This window comes from Calypte anna, chromosome 3 (assembly GCF_003957555.1).
Source record: "Calypte anna isolate BGI_N300 chromosome 3, bCalAnn1_v1.p, whole genome shotgun sequence".
NCBI lineage: Eukaryota > Metazoa > Chordata > Aves > Apodiformes > Trochilidae > Calypte > Calypte anna.
The window spans coordinates 232,190-256,652 of NC_044246.1; the positions used below are offsets into that span (position 1 = coordinate 232,190).

General features: G+C 45.1%; 1 protein-coding gene across 1 annotated transcript in view; it reads right to left on the reverse strand.

Annotated features, from left to right (window-relative positions):
- SLC24A3 (solute carrier family 24 member 3) overlaps window positions 1-24,463 on the reverse strand; it is a 129,090-nt gene that overhangs the window by 92,384 nt on the left and 12,243 nt on the right. Inside the window, exon 2 of the mRNA XM_030446720.1 lies at window positions 13,443-13,580. The gene's annotated coding sequence lies outside the window, so the exon portion shown is untranslated. The remainder of the gene's footprint in view (window positions 1-13,442; window positions 13,581-24,463) is intronic.

Here is a 24,463-nt window from a genome sequence, read left to right on the forward strand (position 1 = left end):
TGGTTGCTGGGTGAGACCTTCTCTGCTAGCTGATGCCTCCATGCAGCAAATCTGTGTTTGTTCCTTCCCTTTTCCTCTGTCAGTAAGACATCCTCACAACAGGCACAGCTCAGCAGAGAAGCTCTGGCTGCAGATGCCAAAGGCTCACACAGAGCCTTGAGTGCTCAGAAAGCACTCAACTTCTTGGAGAAAATAAAGCGTGGGGAGTTATTTAACCTACAAAGAAACCAGTCACTGACTCTTCATACCACAGATTACTGGAAGATGTGGGAGTATGGTTGGGGAACATCACTCAGTCCATCAGCCCAAAATCCCAGCAGCAAAAACATCTCTCACTTCCCTCGCATTTCTCCCTGTGAATGTGTCACTGGACACACAGAGCCAGAAGACAGTGCCAGATGGACATGTAGCCTGACCAGCCTCCCTCTTCCCATGGCAGGGCCCTTCTTCAGACATGCTGACCCAGTTGTGTCACACAGATAAGGCCACATCATACCACCAACACAGGCAGGGGTGCCCTGAGGCACTTGGCATGCAGCCATGTTTTATGGAGCAATAGGTTTAGTTTCTGCTGGCAGCTGCTCCGCCAGACCCCAAAACAACATCCTGCTGTGGGACCATCCGTGCAGTACACAGGCTCCCAGCACCTAGAGGGGAAGGCTTGCTCCTTGTCCACCCTCCCATAACTCGGCCCAAATGATGCCCTGAACCATGACTCTGCCATCCCCATCCCAGTTTTGACAATGAATAATTAATTGCTACTTTGTTTTCTAGTGCAGTTCTATAGCAGTAATTAGCCCTGATTTAACACAAAACAATTATCACCTCCTCCTTCCCTCTCCTTCTCCCATCAATTAGGAGATAGGCAACAGCACCTCTTGCTCATGACTAATAACACCCTTTGGCCATATGAAGCTGGTGTGGTGGGTAATCACAAGGGTGCTTGAGCAGGTTATGTCACTTAGCTGGGGCAGGGACAGCCTGCCAGGCTGCAGGACAGAGCAGCACAGCACACAGGTCACCTGGAAGCCACAGTTAACAGTGCAGGAGCTAACTCTCCAATCAGTTTCTTCTGACTGTTAATGACTGCTAATTAGAAGCGGTCATTCAGCCCTTCAGCACCCACCTGTCCATCACCAGGAGCCTGGGTTAATGCTGCTTCTCTATTCATCAGGCTGCTGACAATCATCAGGATTGTCTCCAGTTACAAATATACTGGTCACTGCTTCTCATTTTTTACCTCATCTCTCTCTTTATCTGTGCATATGTGTACATGAATAAAATCAATAAAAGGGCATGTTTCAAAGCCTCTCCCCCTCCAGCAGAGATTCACAACCACTGCTGCCCAAACAACCTCTACAGTTCCCAGTGATTCCTCATCCAGCCCATGCCTCTGGGTGCAGGATGCCGGCTGCTCCCGAGACTGCTGGTGGGGACAGGAACCTGCACAACTGCTGGGCCACTCACACTAGGCCACCAGCACAGTGACAAGCTGGGCAGGCAGGGGCAGGCTGGACCTGACAGCAGCAGCTGGGCAGCTCATCAAGGGCTGCCCCCAGAACTGCTGCTCTTTTCACAGAAGCACCAGTATCTTTTGGACTTCCATATTTGACACTATCTTGAAAGGTTAGGTTATTTGACAGTATCCTAAAACCCTGAAATTTGGGATGGAAAAGAAACAAATGTTAAAACCTCCCACTAACTGAATGAGCAAACACGATGCACAAGAGGCTTTCCATGCCAGCACCACATCAAAGCAGTGACTTTGGAACACAGAGATGTCTACCTGCTTGAAAGGTCAAGGCAGATGGCATCCTTTTTTAGGAGTATTTGGTTTTGCCCAGAGCATGCCCTGCCTTCACAGACAGCTCCGTGTTTGGGATGTTAGCTCACCAAGCACATGAGCAGTGCTGGGTGCCCCCACACACACAATTTGTGTGGCAGAGGAGGAAGGGTGCTGAGCCAGGAACATTGCTGTCACCTCTCTGGGGCAGGGTGGTGGGGCAGAACAGTGTTGATTCGGGGAGCAGAATTGCTCTCCCTGCCTGTCCAGCCAGTCTGGGGCACCAGACATATCACCTCTGTCCCACCTTAGCCCCACTCGAGCACAGAAGATTTCTCTTGCTGTGTGGTTTTATCACACCTGGCATGAAGTATTCTGATCCCTTCATGAGTACAAATGTTACTGGAGAACCCTAGCAGGAGGTCTCCACCTTACCACCTGCCACTCACCACCAGAACCAAGCCACTCACACTTCTGCCCCAACTTCCACAGAGAAAAATGATTCCTCTTGTCCTATTCTAGCAGGGACAGCAAGGAAATGACAAAGAACTTGCACACCTGGGTAACCAATACCTAATCTGGAAAAATCTTTATGCAGTCCATGAACAAAAAAAAATCCATTTTAATTAAATACTTTTACTTCACCCGCTGCTGTGCAGTGAATTAAACTGCTTCAGCACTAATATGTTAAACCATTACTCTGTGCATGCACAAGTGAGTTTATGCCTGTGTATAAAAACTATACAATGAAGCACTGCTTAAAATGCAAATAACAGATGATAAAGACTCCATCCTGGCTGTATTAAATCTTGACTTGTGATGTTGTATTAGATCCTCAGTCATTTAAAACTAAAGTAAACTCCATGAAGTCAGTGGAGCTAGTTATAATTTACATCAGTGGAAAATCTGGAACTCTGATTTTTAAATGCTTACTACTGGCTAAAGTTTACAAACAAGCAACAAAAATCCAGTTCACAACATGGAGCCAGATGTTACTTTTCTTCTTTTACAGTAATAGCTCAAAAATAACAAATTTAATCCAGAAGCTCAAGAGAGACTTGTCCTGGGACAGATTTCAGAGGTACATCAGCTTCCACCCCTGAAGGCACTGATATTTAGATTAAGGCTCAAGACCCTCATTTACACATTCACTGTATCAGTAAAATATGGACACACCAAAGCATGGGCTGATAACCACTTGCCCTGACTTTTTTCCTTACCAAGCTTACTCCCCCTACCCTTCCTGAAGCAAAGAGACTTTAAAATAGAACACAATTTATGCATTTATACTGAGGAAGGCTGCTCAATAGTGATTAAATATTAGTGGGCATTTGCAGCTGGACCGGCTCTGGGCCAGGTCAGAAAGCTGTGAGTCTCCATCTCTGCTAGAGGGTTGCCTGGGGTTCAGGTGCAGCCCAGGCACGCTGCCTGCATGGGGAAGAGCTGAAGCAGAGCCTGGCCCAGGAGATGGGAATTACACCCACACAGAATTTCAGCCTGCCATCATAGACCACTGAGGTTTTCTATTTCTGATTTTACAATAGACATAAAAGGCAATGCTTCCCACCCCCATTGCACTTTCCAAATCCTCCAAGCTATGCAGAACCCCAGAAAACCTGAGAAGGTAAAACATTTTATATTTCAGTGCACACCCTCTAAAGTTGCTCTTAAAACAGCATAATTTTACACAAAATCATCTGAGCTAGAGAACCTGCTACAGCTAGGACTGGATATCCACTTCCATCCCAGGCCCCCCTGATGTTTCCCAGAGGATGGGCTGGTTGCACACAAAACCCCACAATGGCAAAGCCCAGGGGCATCACCACATCCCAGAGCTGAGGATGCTGCTGCTGTGACCCTTTTCTGCTTTAAGAAGCAAGAAATGTTGTGGCAGCAGCAGTGAATACCTGTTGGGGTCCTAGAGAAAACCCTCCTTGATCTAGTTTTGCTCAAGGGACTTGGATCTGTCCTACCTGCAAACATGAATGCTGAAAACATCACCTCATCATGGGCCAAACCATCTTTTGCTGTAAGCCAGCTAAGTCCAGCACAGCCTGTTGGTCTTACATCATCTAAGGATCTGCCCAGAGTCTGTTCACAGGTGAACAACTTAACCTCTCTACTGTCAAGAGACAGGAAACATAAATTATTCACAAGTCTTGCTCCCAAAATCTGTTTGTCCTACAGCACAGTCATGGCTTTTAGACTTCTGCAGCCCTGAGAGAACTTACATCTGTTCTGTGATCCAGACAAGTTTTAAAACCCAGCTGTCATCACTCTGGGAGAAACCAGCAGCATAATAAAATGTTGCAGGCAGTGTGCTCACAAAATAGGAGCCTGGTGGAAATAGGTTGCTGGAGAGAATGATGACATTTTACAAAAATGCAGCAATATATTTTTAAATGCTTAAGTGGATAATTTGCATTTGCCATGACAGAAGAATAATTCAGGTATGCAAAAAGAAAAAAACCCAAATTACTCTGGTATCTGGCCAATCTAGAGCATCTACATCTGGTACACATTTATTTTTCTTACATCTGTGAGCCACTACTCATACCTCACCAACGCCCCAAGGCTGTGCTGCATCCAGCAGCTTGCATCTGCTGTGTAGGCATCAGTCACTGGGCTTTATCAGAAAGGTGGTCCAAAAAGCATGGTGAACACAATCGCTTCCAATTTACAGATTTTTAACTGATAATAGCTCCCTAGATCCCCCTTTTTCATCAGCAGAGCCCAGCAAGCCCAGCCATGTCCCACATTGCCAGGCAGAGTCAGCTGTCTCACTGCCACAGCATGCAGGGTACCCAAACACACCCTCCCTGCAGCCCCATGCCAGCACTGGGAGGAGGAAACGCCCACACTGAGCACCTCTGTCTGCTGCTTCCTTCCACAGACCCCTCCAGCAGGGAGAGGGCTGCCCATCTTCATCCAGAGGACTGGCAGGACAAGAGGCACTGAGGATGCTAGCATCAACCAGCATCATTAAGCAAGAGGACCACAATGGGTCTTCCCAACTGCCAACACAAAAACCTACAATCTTCCCGCTTTCCATGCTCAGCATACAGCAATCCAAATACACTTTCTTCCCTGATAAATCAGTATGTCTGGCTTGATAATCTTTTTTTACCTCCTTCTTAGCAATTCGGGTCTCGTGCTTCATGGAAGACTTCTCAGATTACTCGAGGATGCCCTGTAGCAGCCTGGCATCCTCAGGCATTAGAGAAGTAAAACCCAGTTCAGAAAGGTACAATATGATATTTGTTCATGTCTGAAGTCCTGCTTTGCTTTTTAACACCTTCTAAATGTGAAGATTTGGAAGCAACCATCCCTCTTCAGGATTTCAAACCTCTCTGCTGCTTTTTCCACAACATACAATAAGCATAGGAATAACCCAGGTTTGCTGAAAGTTTCAAGAAGCAAGCTATCATTCCCCTAGACAGCAAGAACATAAAAACCTGATCAACCAAAAAAGCCCAAAAAGCAAAACTGAACATTCCCAAGTCATTTAAGAGAGGAGGGGGGGGAAGTCCTACAAATTTACATAGGGTTCCCCCTCTAAATTGCTGTTACTCCAAACACATATATAGTTTTCTATATAACTATAGTAACTGGCTGATGATGTACTTATGAAAATATTTCCTCCACTCTTTGTACTGAAGACTGTTGATATTTGTTACCTGTAGGTTTTTTGCCAGATATAAAGTCGGTAGCTCCTTTAAAGATGATGTAACTGAAAAATGTGTTTGTCACCCATGAAGTTATGTGTGCAAATGCAACTCATCTGATCTCCCAAGAAGTATCTGAATTCCATTGCAAAACAGCTGTGCTCCACCTCGTATTTCCTTTCTTCTTAAAAACCCATTTATTTTAATCTGGATCACTCCATCAAGTAAGACTGGAATGCCACAAGCTCATAGTTTGGCCCTGGCCATGATCAAGTCCCAGGCCTGACAGGAGCTTTGGTAAAAGTATATAAGAGGCAAAGATTTGTTGTCATGACTGGAAGCATCAGGGTCAGTATTTCACATCTAGACCACATTTAGCACCAGCCAAAGGCTGCTGGATTAGAAAACAAGTTTAATTAAATGGTTGCTGGCAGGGCATTTCATTACAGTCCAAACAAAGACAAGGAGAGAGATCAGAGAAGAGAGATCAGAGCCTGCAGCCCTATCGATGCCCATCTTACATGGCCCATAGTTTTAAGCTGAGTACCTCTCCTAAACCCTTGTACTCTGCTTGGAAAACTAATTAAGGAGCCTATTGTTAGCAAGACACTGAAATACTAGAGGTTAAGGTCTGGATTTTGGCAAACCCACTTGGCTGTAGGTGCTTCCATGCAGGGACAGGAATGAAAAGGGGAACAAGGGCTTGAAGTAGCAAGGAATAATCTGCACCAAAAGACCTCTTCAAGGTACCAGATGGGGACCTTATGGGGGTACTGCAGCTGTGTACTCTTTACCACTTGGACTAAATTCCCCTGGCTGACAATTCCATGTCCACCACTCCCTATTTCAGGTTTTGTAAGTAAAGTGCATTTTCAGCCTAATGCAGACCGCCAATTTGATAAATGGGATTTTAGGAAGAACTACCAAGCTACAGTTGCTCTTCTAATTTGTTCTCAAATGATGTCCTCCTGTGTCTTCAATAGCAGCAGTTGTGCAGGATAAGATCTGTTCCTTGTTCCCTACAGGATTATTCCTTTTTTTTTTTCATTGCCATCATTTCTCACGATTATTAACATGCTTCTTGTGTAACAACAGTCAATTGTCCTTTGGCATTCTTTGCTCAACATCCAGCATGACATACAAATCTTCCATAAACACTCTGCAAGGCCTTTATTGCATAGCTAGCATATGACAACGGAGTAATTTCCATCAGAAACAACTACAATGGGAATATGCTAATCACAAGTATCACAAATTAGGCAAAGGAGTCCCAGTAGGTGAGATTTTTGCAGAGTACTGGAGCACATCTTGGCCATGTTGCGGTGCTGAAGGCTGGAGGCTAAGTACTCATAAGCCAGGAGCCACTGGGTCTAATGAGATTCTTTTCTATTAGAACAAGTACTGGTTTAATTACATGTTTGATACATATGCAATGATGTATTCTGCAAAAAAACCCCAAAACCCAGCAGCTTGCTGATGAGGGCACTATGGGCTCACAGCAGTTCACTGCCTCTCCTCTGCCCACAAACAGCTGGTTTTGGGACTTGCGTTTCCCTTTGTTGTTCTGCCACTCAGTTCCCCTCCCTTTTCTAATTCTTTTGTTTCATAAATGCAAGAGAACACACTGAGGATAAACTCGGAAATAGCACTGCCACCTCTTAATTTTAATCACAGAGCTTGTGTCATTTTTCCCCCCTAAAGCTTCAGCTCCTGAAGTCATACTCATCATCATGTGGGAACACTGACAAAATTTCCGCAAGAAAGAATGCTACTGGCCTCCTCCATGTGCACAGAGGGCTCAGTTTTCCAGAGAAGTACATAATTTTGGAGATCATTTCAGAGTTTGCAAGTACTCAGCAAAAAGCAATTGTTCCAAGCTTCCCCTGGGGTGTTTGGTCCAGGTACACACAGTGTAACTCTGCAGCTCTGGGGCTGCTGCCCATCAAGATCAATGAAAGCCCTAAAGGCGGCACTATGACCACCTCTGATTACAAAGAGTGGCCTAGCAGTCACACAAACCAAGGCTCTGCCAAGCACAGCACCCAAAACCAAACCCAGCACATACCCACCTCACCCAGCAGCAGCTCCCAGCAGCTGAGGTGACCTGAACCCTCCTCCTCCTGAAGGGGGAAGAAGATGCTGGATTTTTCACTCCCTCCCCCAGCTCTAACCGTGGCAAACAGCTCCTTCCTGTTACATACATTCCTTGGCATAACCATTCCCTACCAGGTCCAAGGTTCTGCTGGTCCCTGGAATTTCTCCCCAGTGCCACCCGTTTGGTAGCAGATAGACATTGCAACTGCCACCAGTAAAAGATTAAACGTTTTCCCAGTCACGATTTTGCTTCACTGCAAGACACACACACACACAAAAATAAAAATCTGACTCCACTGAGAGAAGATAAAGACATTATCAGAAAATTTGCAGAAAATTGCAAGAGCCCAAGAAACCATTCCAAGGGCCAGACAGGTGGAGAATACCCTCAAAAAAAAAAACCCCAAAATAACTGCGTGAAAAAACAAACAGCAGAATACTTCCCACCATCTGCAAATTATAATTTTAAGTTCCCTTGCAGCTTTGTACAACTTAGAATCATCAAATGGGTATGAAAACTTCCACAGATCAACTTCTCTGACACAAGCTGATGAGAACATCTGCATCCCAAATCAAACTGTACTTTTCTTCGTGTCCAAGAAGGCCTCTCCTACCCGAGACACAGGATGGGAGGCTTGGAAATAGCAGGGACATGATGTGTATGTCTCTGCTGACCCAGTTTCACCTGAATCTGAACTTGGCTCCAGAAACACACTCCAGCTGCCAAGAAAAACAAACACAGAAACAAACAAAAAAAAGATAATTACAGGTGAGTGAGCTGGGCATACCCATTTCCAGATCAACACTGTGAGAGCCCACGCTTTATGCATTTGTACATGGCCCGTGGCAAACACAGGGAAAGGCAGAACATTTGTGGTATTTCTAACGAACCAAGCAGGCAGGCTCAGCAAGGACAAACTCTTCCAAACCCAACACTTGCCTCACTTTTTCCCCTCAGCCCGAGATACAGGTCATGCAGCCCAGGCAAAAGCAACATTAGTCAAAAGGCAGGTGCCAGCCCCAGAGCCTTGTCCCTTGAAGCCTCAGCTCCTGGGGCCAGGCAACAGCACTGCCACTTCAGCTCTTGTTCCCATCAAGAGAACACCTCTCCTCCCAAGCTGCAGAAGATAACCCAACCCCATGCCAGCAGCCAAACCTGCAAGAAACAAGCATGGGCTTGATTTTGGTTTCTGAGGTTTTAGCCCCAACACCTGAGTTTTCTAACATCTCCACATGCTGCTCAGCATGTGGAGCAACACAGCAGCCATCAAAGGCTGGTGCATCACTTATGACCCCCACCCCCAAACCAGGAGACTCCAGGCTCCCAGAAGATGCTGCTGAGGGGAGGCTGCTGGCTGAGCCCTGCTCCCCCCAGCCTTCCCTGGGCAGGAACCCCACTCCTGACTGGTGTCTCCGCTGCTTTGCTGTGGGGGTGGGCAGAAGACAGCAATCAACAGACAGAAGCAGTGTGTGGGAGCAGAAGTTCTAGCAAATTTGTCGAATTCATGAAGCTGTTATGGCTGAGAGAGGAAAGAGGCTTTTTTACATTCCTGGAGGACATTTTGTTACTAAACTTACAGTAATTTATTTTTCTAATGTTTCCACAAGTGAAAGCAAGGTTTTGCAACTTGCTAGGATGAAACAAAAGTTTTCCTTTTCATTTTGCTAGGAAAAAAAATTTTCTTGAGGGAGAGAAGCCTTTTTTATTATTATTTATTGCCTTTTGATTCAGACAAGAGAAGAAAAAGAAGAAAAAAAAATTACTCTTCCCATAGCATATTACATCTGCTTGTGAAGAAGCACCCTGAACTGGGCAGTGGTGGAGCAAGAGCAGTCTCACTCACTCTGCCAGCAGCCATATCCAGCACCTTTCCATAGGAATTCCAGTCAAGTTGTGTTTTCCATGTCTTCCCACTTCCCATCCACAAGCCCACCCCACCAAAGCAAAGTCTAGACTTGTAAAGATATCACTCCTTGCATATTACAGAGGCAAAAAGCAGATGGATGCTTAGAAAGGGAAGAACCTGGTATATCTCCAGGTACAAAGGCCAAGAGACAAGAAGTCCATGTTACCTAGGAGGTGAAGGAGGCACCACCACCCCCTACACACAAGTATACAACCCAGAGCACCTGAAGGTGAGCACATGCAGAAGTCTGTGAGGGTGTAAAGATGGCTTCCTTCCCAGCAAAGACACCTGGTACTGCTGCTTCTCCTTCAGCCCTCAGCCCAGGCCACAGAACAGGCAGAGCTTGGCCACTGAGCTGCTTACCAAGAAACCCACAGTGGTACCACCACCTCCCTGACCAGGTACACAGAGCAGAGGGGAGGAAACATGGAACAGGAGCGAGTCCAGAAAGCACAAATTCGCACCAGGTGAGTTTTTTGGGTTAAGGTTTGTGGTCCAACACAAAAAGGGCTCTAAAGACTCTAGAATGGACAAGCCAGGAGTTTGGAGAAGTTACCTACTTCATAGCCAAGCACTACAAATTATATTATCATAATCTGTGACTCATTGGAGAAACACAGATAAAAGAGAAAGTTGCTTTGAAATAAGAGGAGGAAATGTGAGAAATAATTGCATAAAAACTTCTTTGGATGTTTAAATTAAACACTTTTGTGCCTCAGGGTGTAAATGAATATACCAAGATCTTTTAGTAATCACATATTTCCTGCTATTACTGATAATGACTTTAAAACAGCACACTTAAGCAGAGCTGTTATTTTATTTGCAGCCTTTCCAAGGCAGGCACAGCCACCAAGCACGTGGGAAGCTGTCACACTGGGGAGCAACACGATGACAGCTCGCCAGAAGAAACATGTCAGTCTGGTGAGGACCTAATGAGGGGTGGCACCAGGACCTTCTCACAGCACAGACAAGCAGCCTCCACCACCAGTTTCTAGACGCATTGAGTCCCATCCTGATGCAGCCCATGAGCTTGACACCTTCATAACAGCAGTTAAAACAAGCCTGAATTAACAGCAAATTTCCCTGAACTTCTCCAGGGCATACTTAGGTCTGAATCTGGTGGCACATGGACCTGACCCCAAAGCTCAACATTAAACCATCTTAAGCCTTTCTGCTGGCTTCCAGTAGAATCCTGCTCTGAACAGGACTAGTTGGTTCAGTGATACATTGCCTCAAGAGTATTAGCTACAACCAGCTACCAAACTTAGCCCCAAATTAGCAAGCATTTTAGTTACAAAATATAGCTCTTTCTGTCAATAAACTGTCCCATTTTTTTGTCCAGCTCCAGCTCCACACACCTTCACATGGATACCACAAGGAAAAAAGTACAGGCAGATACTCCCTTAAAGAGCCTTTATGGATCCAAGAGGGATGAGTTAAAGCTCAAAGGATTACAGGACTGGAAGATAAGGGAACAAAAGACCAGAGGCTCTTTAGAAGGTAAAGTGGAATCTTCTGCTGTTCTGCCTCCACAAGCACTCAACACAATAAAACATAACAGCAGCAGCAGGACAGTGCAAGTGATTAATATTTTCAGCTTCTTTCACACAGCACTAAGATTTAAATTGACATTCCAAAACACACCATCAAGTACTCAGATCCCACAGCAACAAATAATCTAGGTAGAGTTAAGATAAAATAATCTAACAGCCTTACAAAGACAGGCGTCCTCTTTGGAGGGCAGCACTTCATCTCACCCATTTGGCACACCTTGCTACCTTCCCTGCCTTTTTTGTTGAGTGCACTTTTACTCCCATGCTACCCGCAGCTGAGCACCAGCTTCTTGAGCAGGTCATTCCCAGAGCAGGACCTGCACAACCATCAACCAGCTCTTCCTGCACAGACAGGGCAAGGAAGCTAGGAGAAAGGCTGCCATGTCTTCATTGCATCACCTTTGCTCAACAGATTTTCAAAATGAAACAGTTTCTTATTTGCTATCCTGGTACAAGAGCAACCATCCACCAGACTGAGCCTTGCAACATTTATTTCCAGGTACTGTGGGGGCTGAAAACTCCCCAGGGGTTCAGTGAACCAGAGCTTCCTAGGACAGAACAAGCAGTGTTCTTCAATTGCAACTGCAAGAGCTTCAGAGTGAAAAACTACAAAAGGACACACAAAATTTTTAAAATCACAAGATCTTTAGGTTGGATTTGGTCCCTTTCACCCCTTTAATATTTCTACAATGTATATTTTCAAAGGAGAAGTGAGCAAAAACCTCACCGTTTGGAGCAGTTTTGATTATAAAATGTTACTAGATAGCTCACTGGATAAACCATTATAAAATAAAAATAGCAGTTCACAAATGTCATGCCAGGCTTCAAAATGAGTCTGAAAATACGTGCAATCAAAGAAAAAAGATCTTTACTGTACCAAGTAAAAATGTGTTTACTGCCAACAGACTTCAAAAGCCAAGTGGTGCAAAAGCCCACAAAACACTTCAAAATGAGGCATTTTATTTCCCTTCCCCAACAGATGAGGCGAAACTGATTTTTTAAACATGCACTTTTGCCTAGTTGTAGGTGTTTACACTAAGTAATTTTGGAAGTAAGCAGGAAAATCAACCTGTCTTTTCAGGCAGCATTTTCCTACCAATACTCACCTAATGGGTAAGAGAAGCACTTGAAGGCCAAATGCATGTAAGTGTGTGTCCTGGGGGATGCTAAAGAGGTTTAAACTGCTGATTCCCAGGTAACAACAGATGCCCCAAAGGTGAGGTTATGCACCACGTGTGAATTATACTCAGAAACATCAGTTTTAGCCAAACTGCTTCAATTTCCTTGAGCAGCACAGTACAAGCCAGCACTTAGAGAAGGCAGAGGCAGTCAGCCTTGGTGAATTCTTGCGCTTCTTGACTACTGCCCTACTTCAGGTCATGGTTGTCCAGCTTGATCCAGTAGCTGCACAGCCAAGGAAGGATGTGCCTGCTGCCCTGAAAGGCTCTGGAATCAAAACTCAATTCACTGTCATGCAGAATGAAACATTGTACAGGTGGCCTGCAGTCCCCTGAGGACTAACACAGACACTTCAATGGAGCCCTGCTCCAATTTCAAACCACAACAACTCAAACACTCCTGACTGCCACCCAGCCTAGTATTAATGATTTACATTTACACTATGCTAATGGCCCAAATGAAATCCATGAAACAACACACAGGACCTCAGCTTTGTTACTTCTACTTTCTTTTCTACATTACTTCTAATCATTGCTATTACAGAATGTATTCTGCCATAATGTCATGATAGCTCAGAGAAAAAAAAAAACAAACAGTATTTAGTCAACTTTTTTGTGCCCACCTCCCCCCAAGATTTCTGAATGTATCAACCAACTTCAACAAAACAGGACAGAGCAGCAGAGTTTCAATAACATCAAGTTCCTACAGGAATCATAAAGGCAGAAGTCATGGAGATGGGGGGGGGGGCTGCTAAGGTCCCTCTCTGAGGAAGAAGTTGTGTTATGAACTGAGCCCTATTTCTCACCAGCAGATTGACCCATCTTCAAAGTGCAGAAGACTTTCTTTGGGTTCATTTCTGGTGGAAGTACTTGTACTACACACACAATGATACTAGTTTATCAGATAATACTCCTACTAGCACACTTTGTCACTATGTACATCTCACCAACAGAACCACACACCGTGTTTCTTCAAGAACCACAGAAGACAAGCTTCTATGATCTCAACACTTGGCTATTAGAATATACTACACATTGTCTTGTACTCCAGCTGACAGCAGTCCCTTGTCTTGACACCAGTTGCCCAGGCAGTTTGGAATACCCATATGGTGCACACATACAAAGAAAACAAGGATCACATCTATTTACTTAAAAATTAGCAAGTCTAAACTTTTGGCAGTACAGGCAACACCAGTACAGATAACTGGAGGTAAGAAAGCCAATTGTAAGAGTGAGGAGCCAGAAACAACACACATTCCTACCTGGTTCAGTGCAATTTCTAACGTACTGGTTCCCCTCATCCTCTGGGATGTTGGTTGTGTTCTCCTCGTTCACTTGCAGTAGCTGTCTCCCACTCCATTTGCCATTACTTTCCACAGAATAGCTCAGGGCATCATAACCTAAAGGAAAAGAGCAGTAGATACATGAGATGGGTCAGGAAAGGCAAGTCCTGATTCTGTTCTGAATGCTTGAAGCAGCCACAACATCTGCATCTCAAACCCAGTGTCCCTTGGTTCAGAAACAGCAGTGTTTCCAATCCCATTGGAAAGGTACACTGACATCAGTTCCACATCCCAGCTAGTCCCTAAAATACAAGAGTCAGGAGTCAGGCTCCTTCCTCCACAGCTTCAAAGGCTCATACCAAAAAAGCAGCTATGGTTTCACAGGAAGTTGTAAGTTTCAATCAGTTAAAAACTGGAATACTAGCCACTGTTTTGGTTAAAAAAACACACACACAGAAAACCCCAAACATAACAAAACTGAACAACAACAAAATACCAACAAATCACCATACACAACGAAAAAACCCAAACCCTCAACTTACTACTTCTGCAGGCATTTCACTCTTGTTAAGTACCCATGACACTTTTCTGAGTGGGAAAGCTCAGCCTCAGCAGATTGAGGTTCCTGCGGACTGCAAGGGCAGCACTCAGCAACCTGCACTGTTGGGAGGTGGCATGGGTCAGCACAGGAGCAATCACTGTTTTCAAATTACATTTTGTAATCAAAGCCTGAACAGTTATTTTCACTGGAGTGATCAATCGGGATCCATTTCAGTATCTTGTCCCCAAGTCTAATGATACGGGTGCAAAGGTTCCTGAACGTGCCCACCACAAGGCCAGGCAGCAGCTCAGCACATGAGGAGTGTACATTTATAAACATGAAACCTACAGCATCCTTCAGGTTCTGCTCACCAAGCAACTGATGGAAACAACTTCATGAGAGTATAGCCCTATTCATTTTTAAATGTTTCCTATTAAGCCCAACTGCAGTGATGTTCCCACCTGGCATCATCTCACTGAGGCCAGAGCAGGCCTCCCCATCGCTCCAGTCCCCCTCCCTACTTCCAATCACTGAGAAATACCTATGAACACAAGAGGCACGTACTTTAGATAAAACTGAGGACAGATAAACTCCAGCCCAGCAGGAGTTAACCATTTCAGACCCAGGGGGACAAGTGTGCTCTTTATCATGCTGTTTTCCCAACAGGGAGTGTGAGCACACTGACTTTCGCAGCACCAGCCTCACTGCTCTTGCTCACCAGCAAGACCCAGACCTGACTGCATAGCAGCTGCATGCTACAAACCCAGTTTCAGTGCTGCACAATTGCTGTTGCAAATACCAAGGAACACCCCAAAACTGTATTCCTAGGCCATCAAATGAAAAAAGAATAGCTGTCTGGAAGGCGAGGAAGTAGCAAAGAGCACTAAAACAAGGAGACTGGTGCAGCACACCTTCAACTCCATCAAAGGATGAAAGTAGCCAGTGCCTGGACTATTGAGAAGTGCAGGATGCGACAGCTGCACAAGAAACATGACAGTGGCAACCCCACCAAAAGCAACACATTCCCTTGTCTCATTATTTCTGACTCTCTCTTTGCTTTACTGCCCTCTTGGGCTTTGCCTTGGTGCTGCTAAGTGACACTGTTTCGGCAATGTCAACAAAAACAGCTGGCAGATTCTCAGGATAGGCTTGGCACAGTGCTGGCAAGCCCTGGACATCTCATCTCTGCCCAGTCAGCTAAAAGCACATCCTCATGTGTCAGTCCCACAGCAGAGTTTTAGACTGAGCCTGTGTGCACCTATGGGGAAAGAACCATGGCTGCCTATGTAGCCATGGCTGCCTATGTAGCCATGGTACCCAACACACCTGTTTTCTAAGCAAAATGTGTTTAGCTTGGAAAATTAAATACCATCTGAAGCTTCAAGCCCCTGGTACTTGCTATTCTCTACAAAGTTTGGAGAACACTGTTTAGACTGTAAGCAAGGGGAAGAGCAGACTGGGTTTCACAGAAGAAGCACAGGCAAGAACACAGCACTGGGCATCTCCCACAATAACAAACAGGTTCTGGTAAGGAGAGCACAGCAGTTTCAGTTCCACACACAAGCTGCTTTCCAAGCAGCCAATGCTCAGCTGTGCATGGCTACATGGAGGAAAGGCAGGAGGAAGAACACGCAAGAACCTAGAGACCCCGCAGGAACCTCTCCTGCTCCCTTCCCACCCACCACCCCGCCCTCTCTCACACTGCACTTTTCCAAGGGGCAGAGAAGAAGAAAGAAGCCATCTGAGGTGACTTTGGAACAGGAAAAGCTTAATTTGGCAATAAAAGTGTTTAGAAAGGCCACATTACCCACAAATCAGTGCAAACAGCAGCAGAACCGGTCCACAGCTGAACTGATAGCCTGGCTGTGACTTACACCAGCCCAAGTTCTCCTCTGGTGCTGCCAGGTTTGAGTAGGGCCAGTTGTCCTATGGCAGGACTTGATAGCCACTCACCCCAAAAACCCTGGTGTAGGTATCTCCACTCCAAAACTCATGTGGCTCAACAGAGCAGAAGAAAATAAGGACATGTAGATGAAAGGGATGCCTTCTTCAAAGGTTTGGTCTTCCAAGGATTTCCCTGTGAGAACAGGGATATGTGGAGATTTTAACCTTGCTAACAAAGACATTTTACAACAATTAATAGGGTCCACACTTCGTCACTCACTGGCAACAGCTCTCCGTGGCACGGATGGAGGCAGCTCAGTGCCCACCCTCTGGGCACAAGCTCTGCTCCTATCAGCCCTTGCAGAAGGCAGCCCAGAAAGTGGGGCTCATGTTTCAGCAGATTCAGTCCCGTGGGATGCAGGAGGCATCTCTGCCTGCTTTATGTGCTGGCACAAGGCAGAACCAGCACCACCATAGAGTACTGCACCACCCAGTACCAGGGACATCACCCAGGACAGTTTCAAAAAGACATATGCAACAATCACAAATCCTCTGTGTAAACAAAAATTTTTTGCAACTTTTGGCTTCTCACTTTAGACTGTGCTTGCAATTATTTATTCACCTCCTCTAAGGCAAAACTTGAGATGACCTGAAGCTTCCGATCAGCTGCCAGAAGCTGTAGGACCTGAGCCCTTATGTCACTAAATGAGGGCCCCATCCTCTGGTTTCAACATACACTACATCACAGCCAGCAGTGTGTAGAGCAAGCACCTGATATTCCACAGAGGGGCTATAAGAACAGCAAGGAATAAGCAAAACTCTACTTTCTGAGGAAAAATAGGAAAGGTTATTAGATGAAAGTTAACAGTTTTCTTTCTGAAAATGCAGTTATTCAGAATTGGATGATTTTTTAACAGCAAACATGTCAAAGCCTTTTTTTTTTTCTCCATTCTTTTCAGCAGACATAAAGACATTAGCTACATTGCCATTTTGTTCAGGGCGGTATATAGGCTAGACACTTTTCTTATTAATGTTGTAGCTGCTGGCTTTCGAATAAAATAAGACTGTGACAACTGTGCTACAAAGAAGAGCTTTTCCAAAGTTACATACATACTGTATCACGTTTCAAAACGGGTGAATTGTTTTCTTAATGACTGAACATCACCACAATCTATTTTCCACAACTCCAGTAACCCAGCACCAGAGAGCTTCATTTGTTTTTTTTTTCCACGAGATATTCCCATGGACAAGTATACCAGTCACTTTTCCCTGTCTTTGTGCCTGTACCGCATTTCATAATACAAATCAAACAAGATGGTGCAATTCTACTGTCTGCCTCTCTTTAAAGAACCAGGAGCACATCACTGGCTGTTTGCTGGGAGCTCCTGTCCCTGCCAAGTCTGGGCAGCAGCCTGGTGAGAACAGGCTCTCTAGCAAAAATGCTGATCTGTTATAATTATGAAAATGAAATAGAGTGGAAAGAAGAACCGATCAAGCTGCTCGAACTTCTGCAAATGCTGTGTGTGTGACCCAGATCTCCACGTGGGAACTCAAGAACTCTTTACGCTGTTCCAGATGGCTCTGGCTGGAGTCTACAACTCATGGCACTTCAGAAACGCAGCTGAACACATCCTGACCTGCACTCCTCAGCAGGAAGAACACTGCTCTATAATGCTAGACAACACACCAATGCTCCCCATCTGATCTCAGACAACTGCATTTATTTCCAGCATCAAGACATGGGAACCCCAGTGAGCCAGAAGCTTCACCACACGAGGGTGGGAGACTTACTACCATCTTTCTCTCCAGACTTCTGATTTAAAAACACCTCCTGTGTCCCCATCACTGAGATCAGAGAGTCATTCCACGAGCCTGGCCATAAAGTGACCAGGTCAATGCATCCAAGCTGATGCATCCATTACTCCTTGACTAGTGGAGAACCACAAAAAGGAGAGGAAGATGAGTGGATAAATCAGGGTGTGAGGCTTGCTAAGGGAAGGTCATGGAACAACCTCCTGGATCAGGCTGGTGTATGGTAGTAACTCAACATCAGTATATCATAGCCCTATGTCTAAGTATATCTAAGTGCTCATCCATGGCGAAGCTGTCAGTGGTCAACTTTAGAATTAATAGATTAATTTAGATTAATAGAAGGGGATTAAAAAAATACCCAGGTATAATGTTCAGCTGGGCAAAACTGGGATAACTCCCTGAACTTTGGTGCAAAATCTGATGTACAGCAGTTGGCCCAAGACCACTGTGGTGCAATGTAGATAAAGCAAGTGAGAGAGGGGAAGATCTGAGAGGCCTGAGGCCAGCCCAACCAAAGGGACAGATCTGTCACCACAGCCTTTCATAAGCACAACGCAGTGCTGCTAAAGGTTTTGCAGAGGTGGCAGGTATCCTCAGCTCTCACTGACAATGAACTAATTTCAATGCAAACTGACAGATCCTGCTGGCCGAAGCCAAAACCAGCACAGCTTTTCTGAAAAATGCTTGCTCTCCTTCTTCTCTTGTCTCCCTCCTGTCTGTTGTTTTGATGATGGTAGGTTTGACACACCTCCCTTCCAAATAGCTGCATGATTTCCCTCTCCCTGAAATTTTCCTACAGCGAATACAACAGGGAAATATCCAGGGAAGAAAATGGCCAGAGCAGCCAAGCACAAGCTCCCACATTAAGTTACCAGCAGTGATGGGGAGAAGTGTCATTGCCACCTTGAGACAGACCAGCCAAATCCTCTTGGCAAAGCAAGACCCAGCTAAATTACCTGGGGCATGGCTCCAGAGCTGTCCTTCCACACCTCTGTCCCACCACCCCAGACCTGCCAGTGAAGATCCCACCAGCCTCTGCACAAACAGATCTACCACAGACTGCCACAGCATCATCTGAGCTCAGGACTGCACAAGCACTGCACAAGTGGATTATCTCTTTGCAGGCTGACTTGGGAGATGCCTTCCTTTGAAAATCAACAAAAAACATAAATAGAGCATCCTCAGAAAAGGAATTTAAAAAAACAAACAAAAAACAAACAAAAAAAACCAAACAAAAACAACAACAACAACAAAAAACCCACCATCCAAACTAGATACCCTACACCTGTTCCTTACATCCGATTTCAAAGCTGTATTTCCACACATACAGACCTAGATGGAAAGGTGCAGAAGGGCTGGAAAGGCTAGGAAGTGCACTGGAAGTTATTAATACTCGTATAAAATGAGCAGGGCAGAGAGGCCAGAGCCAAGTTACAGCCACTTAATGGACAGGAGAGGGTTCCTGCACTGAGGAGCACTTGACCCCATGAGCACAGATCTCTCCTCACCAGTTCTGCAAATCCCCATGAAACAAGCCCTCTGGTCCTGGCAAATAAAGAGTTGCATGATTGATTTATCCTACCCCAGCTCTTGTAATTAATTTCTCAAGACTCGCTTCCCAGCCAGCAGTCATCCAGCTCAGCCAGACTCTTGTGACTACACCCACCCTGGATGTACCACACCTTCTGCAAGGTGACCCTGCAGCCTACCAGCACTTCATACCTTGTTGCCTGTAGAACTGCTCCTTTGGAAAAAGTCATTACACTTTCACCAGAGCAGAGATTAGTGCCCAGCCATTCTTCAACCAAGCGAAGCGTCCTGGCTGTCTCTGCCCTCGTTCCCTGTTGATGCAAGGCTGGCAGACACCACCTCCCAGGACTTCACCACTGCTAATGGCCAAGGCAGCAACACCTGAGCTAAGCTCCAGCACACAGCCAAAAAAGGGCAGGAATAATGTCTAAGTGCTAACCACACACACCTGCCAGTATCTTTCTCTTCAACTTAGCAGTATTTTGTATGTGACCTTCATCAGATAAGAGAAACCACCAGACAACACATCCCAAATACTGCTCTCTCTCTGCTACAGAAGCCAACACCACTTGAGTTAAGATCAGCCTGGTCTCAGGGGAGGGTCACAGGCTTGGAGGAGTGAGCTACCAGTTCTGCTGTCCCAGCAGCAGTGGCCACACAGTTTTTGTCTAAACCAGTGCTCCTTCCAGTTTGAAAACCCCTTCAGAAAGATGAGACAGGCTGACTCTCTGAGCCCAGAAACCTGTCCCAACCTCAAACACACCACAAGGTATGACAAAATACTGCCTGAGGAACCAGGCAGAAGGCCAGGCCCCCATCTGACAGAAACACTGCCTCCACACTCCTGTGCACCTACTAGCTCGGGTCCTGCTCCTCCCTCCCAGAGGAAACTCCCAGACCAGTTCCTCTGCACCTCCAGGCAGAGGCTCACCATCCCTCTCTCAACAAAAAGCCCAGGAGCCCACCAAGGGCCCCACGAAGCCCCTGCCCCACCCAACCATCACAGCCCTCAGGAGGAGCAGATGGCAGCAAGGATTCCAACACAGCACAGTTGCTGCTGGGCAGGCCCAGCACACTTGGAAAGTCAAACTGCTCTACAATTCTCAACACAAAGTGAAGATCAGGAAAAAAAATGTGATTTGGAGCTTATTTTAACTCTGAAAACCTACTTACCATCCAAAAGTGAAATTTCCATGTGGATTTTGCTCTTGAGCCTTCCTCTGCTCCCATCCCTAAAGGCAAAGAGCACTCCAAGGTGAGGCAGCACTTTCTAAAGCCCACTCACAGTAGTGTTGCTCATCAAGTTTTCTACCACTTCAGGGTGGGCCTGCCCAACCAGAACATGAGGCAATGACTTAAGAGATGAAAGATCAGTTCCCACTCTGCCACAAACTTAATGTGACTTAAACAAACACTTGCTGTCTCTGTCACTAACCTCATCCTTTACCTGCTTCGGCTCTGCACAAGGCCTGGTTCTCCCTACACATCTGTTGGAGGGAGACACAGCAAATAAATGCACCCCAGCACAGGCAGCATGGCCTCACAAGGTGTTGCTGTCATGGAGAGCACTGACTCAATTCCAGATGCTTAATTATGGGCTCAGCACTTGATCCCCCACTGTGGCCATCACCAAAGGTGCTGGGGTACCAGCAGCTCAGCCAGGTTCAAGAGGGTGCAGTGGCCTTGTGTCCTCTCCTTTTTGATCACTTCAAACACTGAGAAGTCTCCTGCAAAACTGATTTTAAGTAGCAATTTAAACAGACTGCATGCTACTCCATGCGACTCCCTGTTACCTGTCTTTTCGCTTCCTCTTCTTTAAACAAAGTCAAAAGCTTTTTTTCCTCAAGGAAAGCAAAAGAGCAATTAGCTGGGAAAACCTCTTTCATTAACAAAAAAGTATGAAAGCCAATTGTTTTTTCTCTAAATCTATGAACTCTGTGACATTTCATACTCCTATAAATTTATTCCTATTTTGACATAGGTTTTTATTTACTAATAAACAGAAGGTTTTCTTAAAAAAACCCTATCCATCAAAAAGCTAGTTCTTTTTAGGTCTACTAGTTCTTCAGATCAGTCCACCTCAGACCGGCCATAAAGTGTAACTCATGGTTTAGATAGTACACAGACTCCATGAGAAACCTGGGACTCCTGCATGGACTTCAACATCCTGAACATTGTTGGACTTATGCTTACTTAGACAAAGGTAAAATTTCCTGTTCCCTGTCTTGTGCCAAAAAATGTTATTGGATATTCCAGGCTTCCTTGACTGGTCAGTACCAATTTGTGCAGAAATTTATGCTTTCTTTATTACTCCGATCATATTTATAACAATATTCATATTATTCATACCAGTTTGACTGTTCCTTTCCTCTTCTTTCACATGCAAGTGCAAAAGGAACAGTTTAGCATCTGGAAAAATACCACTTTTAAATCTCCCTGTCTTGCCTTCTGTGATTCAGCTCCCCTCTAAACTATACAGTGTTTTTCTTATGTCTTTTCATGCCTCACATAATTTCAGTTTTTCCTTGGACATTCCTCTATGCCTCTTCTTAAACCACAGGTGACACTGTTTCCCACTGATCTAAGAACAGTGCTCAGTATTTTTAGCCTGATTCTCTACTTTCATTTCTCAGGGGTATCTTAACTCTGCGGCTGGAGAGTTACCATCTCACCTGTAACAAATGGAAGGTCTGGACACCACTGATATTATCTCTGCTGCTTGGCAGCTGCTGACTGCCAGGCGTGATTTCCACTATGTCTTGGCACGGCACGTCTTTCCTGACAGAGCTGCTGCCCATTTATTCTGCCCTGTGGTGTTCCAAAAATGGGACAATCTCCTAATACCAGCCAGCAAACTCTGCTTTTGCCTCCCACTATTCCTGTGGCTGTTGTAGAGGTGAATTTCAGGGACAGATAAAGCAGCATCCTTTGCATTACCCTGCCGTTGATGCCAGCATTTCTCCCCTCCCCAATGGAGAGGAAGTTTTCAGAGGCATGAAGAGCAGATGGAAAATAAATCCCTTTCTCCCTCTGGCAGCTCCTCTCTGGATCCAAGCTCCTTCCCATGCATCACCTTTCAGCCACTCTCCTGGCCCCACTCCCTGCAAGGGATGCTGGGCAGTCCCAAAGTGCATTCAGACTCCCTTCTCCTTAGTTTTTCTGCATTTCAGCAACACCCTGAGCTCTCTCCTTGTGTCAGCAACCTCCCCAACCCAATGCACCAAGCCTTCCCGCTACTGGCAATCCTAAACTGCTGTTCAAAATCTCCCCGGTCCACTGTCCAAAAAATGAGCTTTGGATGGAGCAGTGAAACCAATAGAAGATGTCCCTTTCCTTCAGAGCAAAAGCAAAGAAACAAAGGGCAAGAATCACAGCACCAAGAGCATGTTCTATGTGACATGAGTCATCCAGCTCAGCCCAGGCTCCCATATCAAGCTCACATACTGTTGGGAGAGTTTTTGGAAGAAAATGGACATGTGAGCAATCCTGACTATTTAGCTTTAACCAGAGTGAGCTAAGGGTCTTGAGGCCCAGCTGCAAGGCTATTAAAAGATCAGCTACGGGCAAAAGATAAGGGAGTTGGCAGCAGAAAAGAAGAATAACAGGATGGGAAAGCATCACATAGACAGCACATAAACAATTGTATTTAACCAGTTAGATAGTGCACTATGAAGAATGTGCTGTAGGCATATGAAGAATGTGTTGTACCAATCAGCGATATGCTTATATTATGTTATCAGCCTGACGGTGTATAAAAGGGATACTGCTGCTCTCAGTAAATGGCAATACTGCGATTATATTAATCTGCGTGTTGTCCACTGCACTCTTCCCGACAACATACAGTGATTTTCTTTCTTCATGGTAGATAGAAAGGAAAACATTAGCAACAATGAATTAAAAATAACCTAAGATTAATTTTCCATCAGTAGCAGTGCTACTTTCTATACTGCCCCAAGACCCTATAGCTGACTGAACCTGGAAATCAAGACCTTACATGGCTGAGAAAGGAGTAGTTCAGATCCTCACTCTTATCAAACAGATCCTTGTTCCTTGGCAGGCTCAGGTAATGTGTTGCAGTGAGAGCACAAGTGAGACATTTACCTGTTAAAAAACAGTGAAAATTAGTTGCAATCCAAACCCATGAGACAGGAAAATATTTGGGGTTTGGGCATATTGTTTGTTTAGGAGCCAAACATCCACTTCTCCTTCACCCACATTAATATATTTCTTTCCTAATCCTGAGCTGCTATGGTGGGAGGCAAGATGCTTTTGGGTCAAATTAAATGTTTTAGTCAGCCTGGAATGAAGTATTTTATTTTGGTTTCTTTTGTCCTCTTTTGCACTTTTAGCTAAATATAATTATGTAGAATTAGTCTGAAAATACCATGAACACATGCTGGGTAAGGAAACAACATAGCAGCTCTTCCCCCTAAAAAAAAAAAAAAAAAATTACAATCAGCCAGAAAGGGAACAGAGAACTGCACAAAGACTAGGAGAGGAGCCTGTTACCTCAGCAAACGTGACCCTCCTGAGGAGGATGGAAGGCACAGGCCTGCTGTGTCCTTCCAGCAAGCTGGGTGTTGCAAGTACTAAAAATAAGCCACCCTTTTCATGAAAGAAAGAAAAAAAAAACTACCATCAGTCCTGGCTCCCAGTCCACTATCTAAACACCAGAAGGCTCTGGTGATACAACAGCCATCACAAAAGAGCAGAAGAGGGTTTTTTTCATGCTTTTCCCCACAAAAGATAAAGAAAAAAATGGATCTTGCAAAAAATAAACCAGCAAGAGGGAAATGGGAGCTTTTGTGACTGACTTCAATACAAACACATTTTTCAAGTTAAAAAGGATATTTCTCCCTTCCCTGTGCTTTACAACTCTCTTCCCCTTGTGCTCCCATGCAATAACACTAAATAAATCTCTGGTATTTGTTCAATCATTATTATTTACTGCTTCCATAGGGTGGGGAACACACTAGGCACTTTGCAACAGAGACAAGGTCTCAGCCCCAGAGAAGCTGAGATGTAACTCCAGCGTACAATACTGAATCTGGATTTTGCTCCTTAAAAGCACTCTTTACATGCCATGAAATTTAGGAAAACCTGCTGATAGCCAGACAAGGAAAGACAATGCTGGAAAGCCTACTGAAAAACCTGGGGAGATACAGAGGAGGGCAGGCTGGATGTTCCAACCCTCCCAAGCCTTGCAGGAAGGTGTTTCAGTTAACTGCCTGCT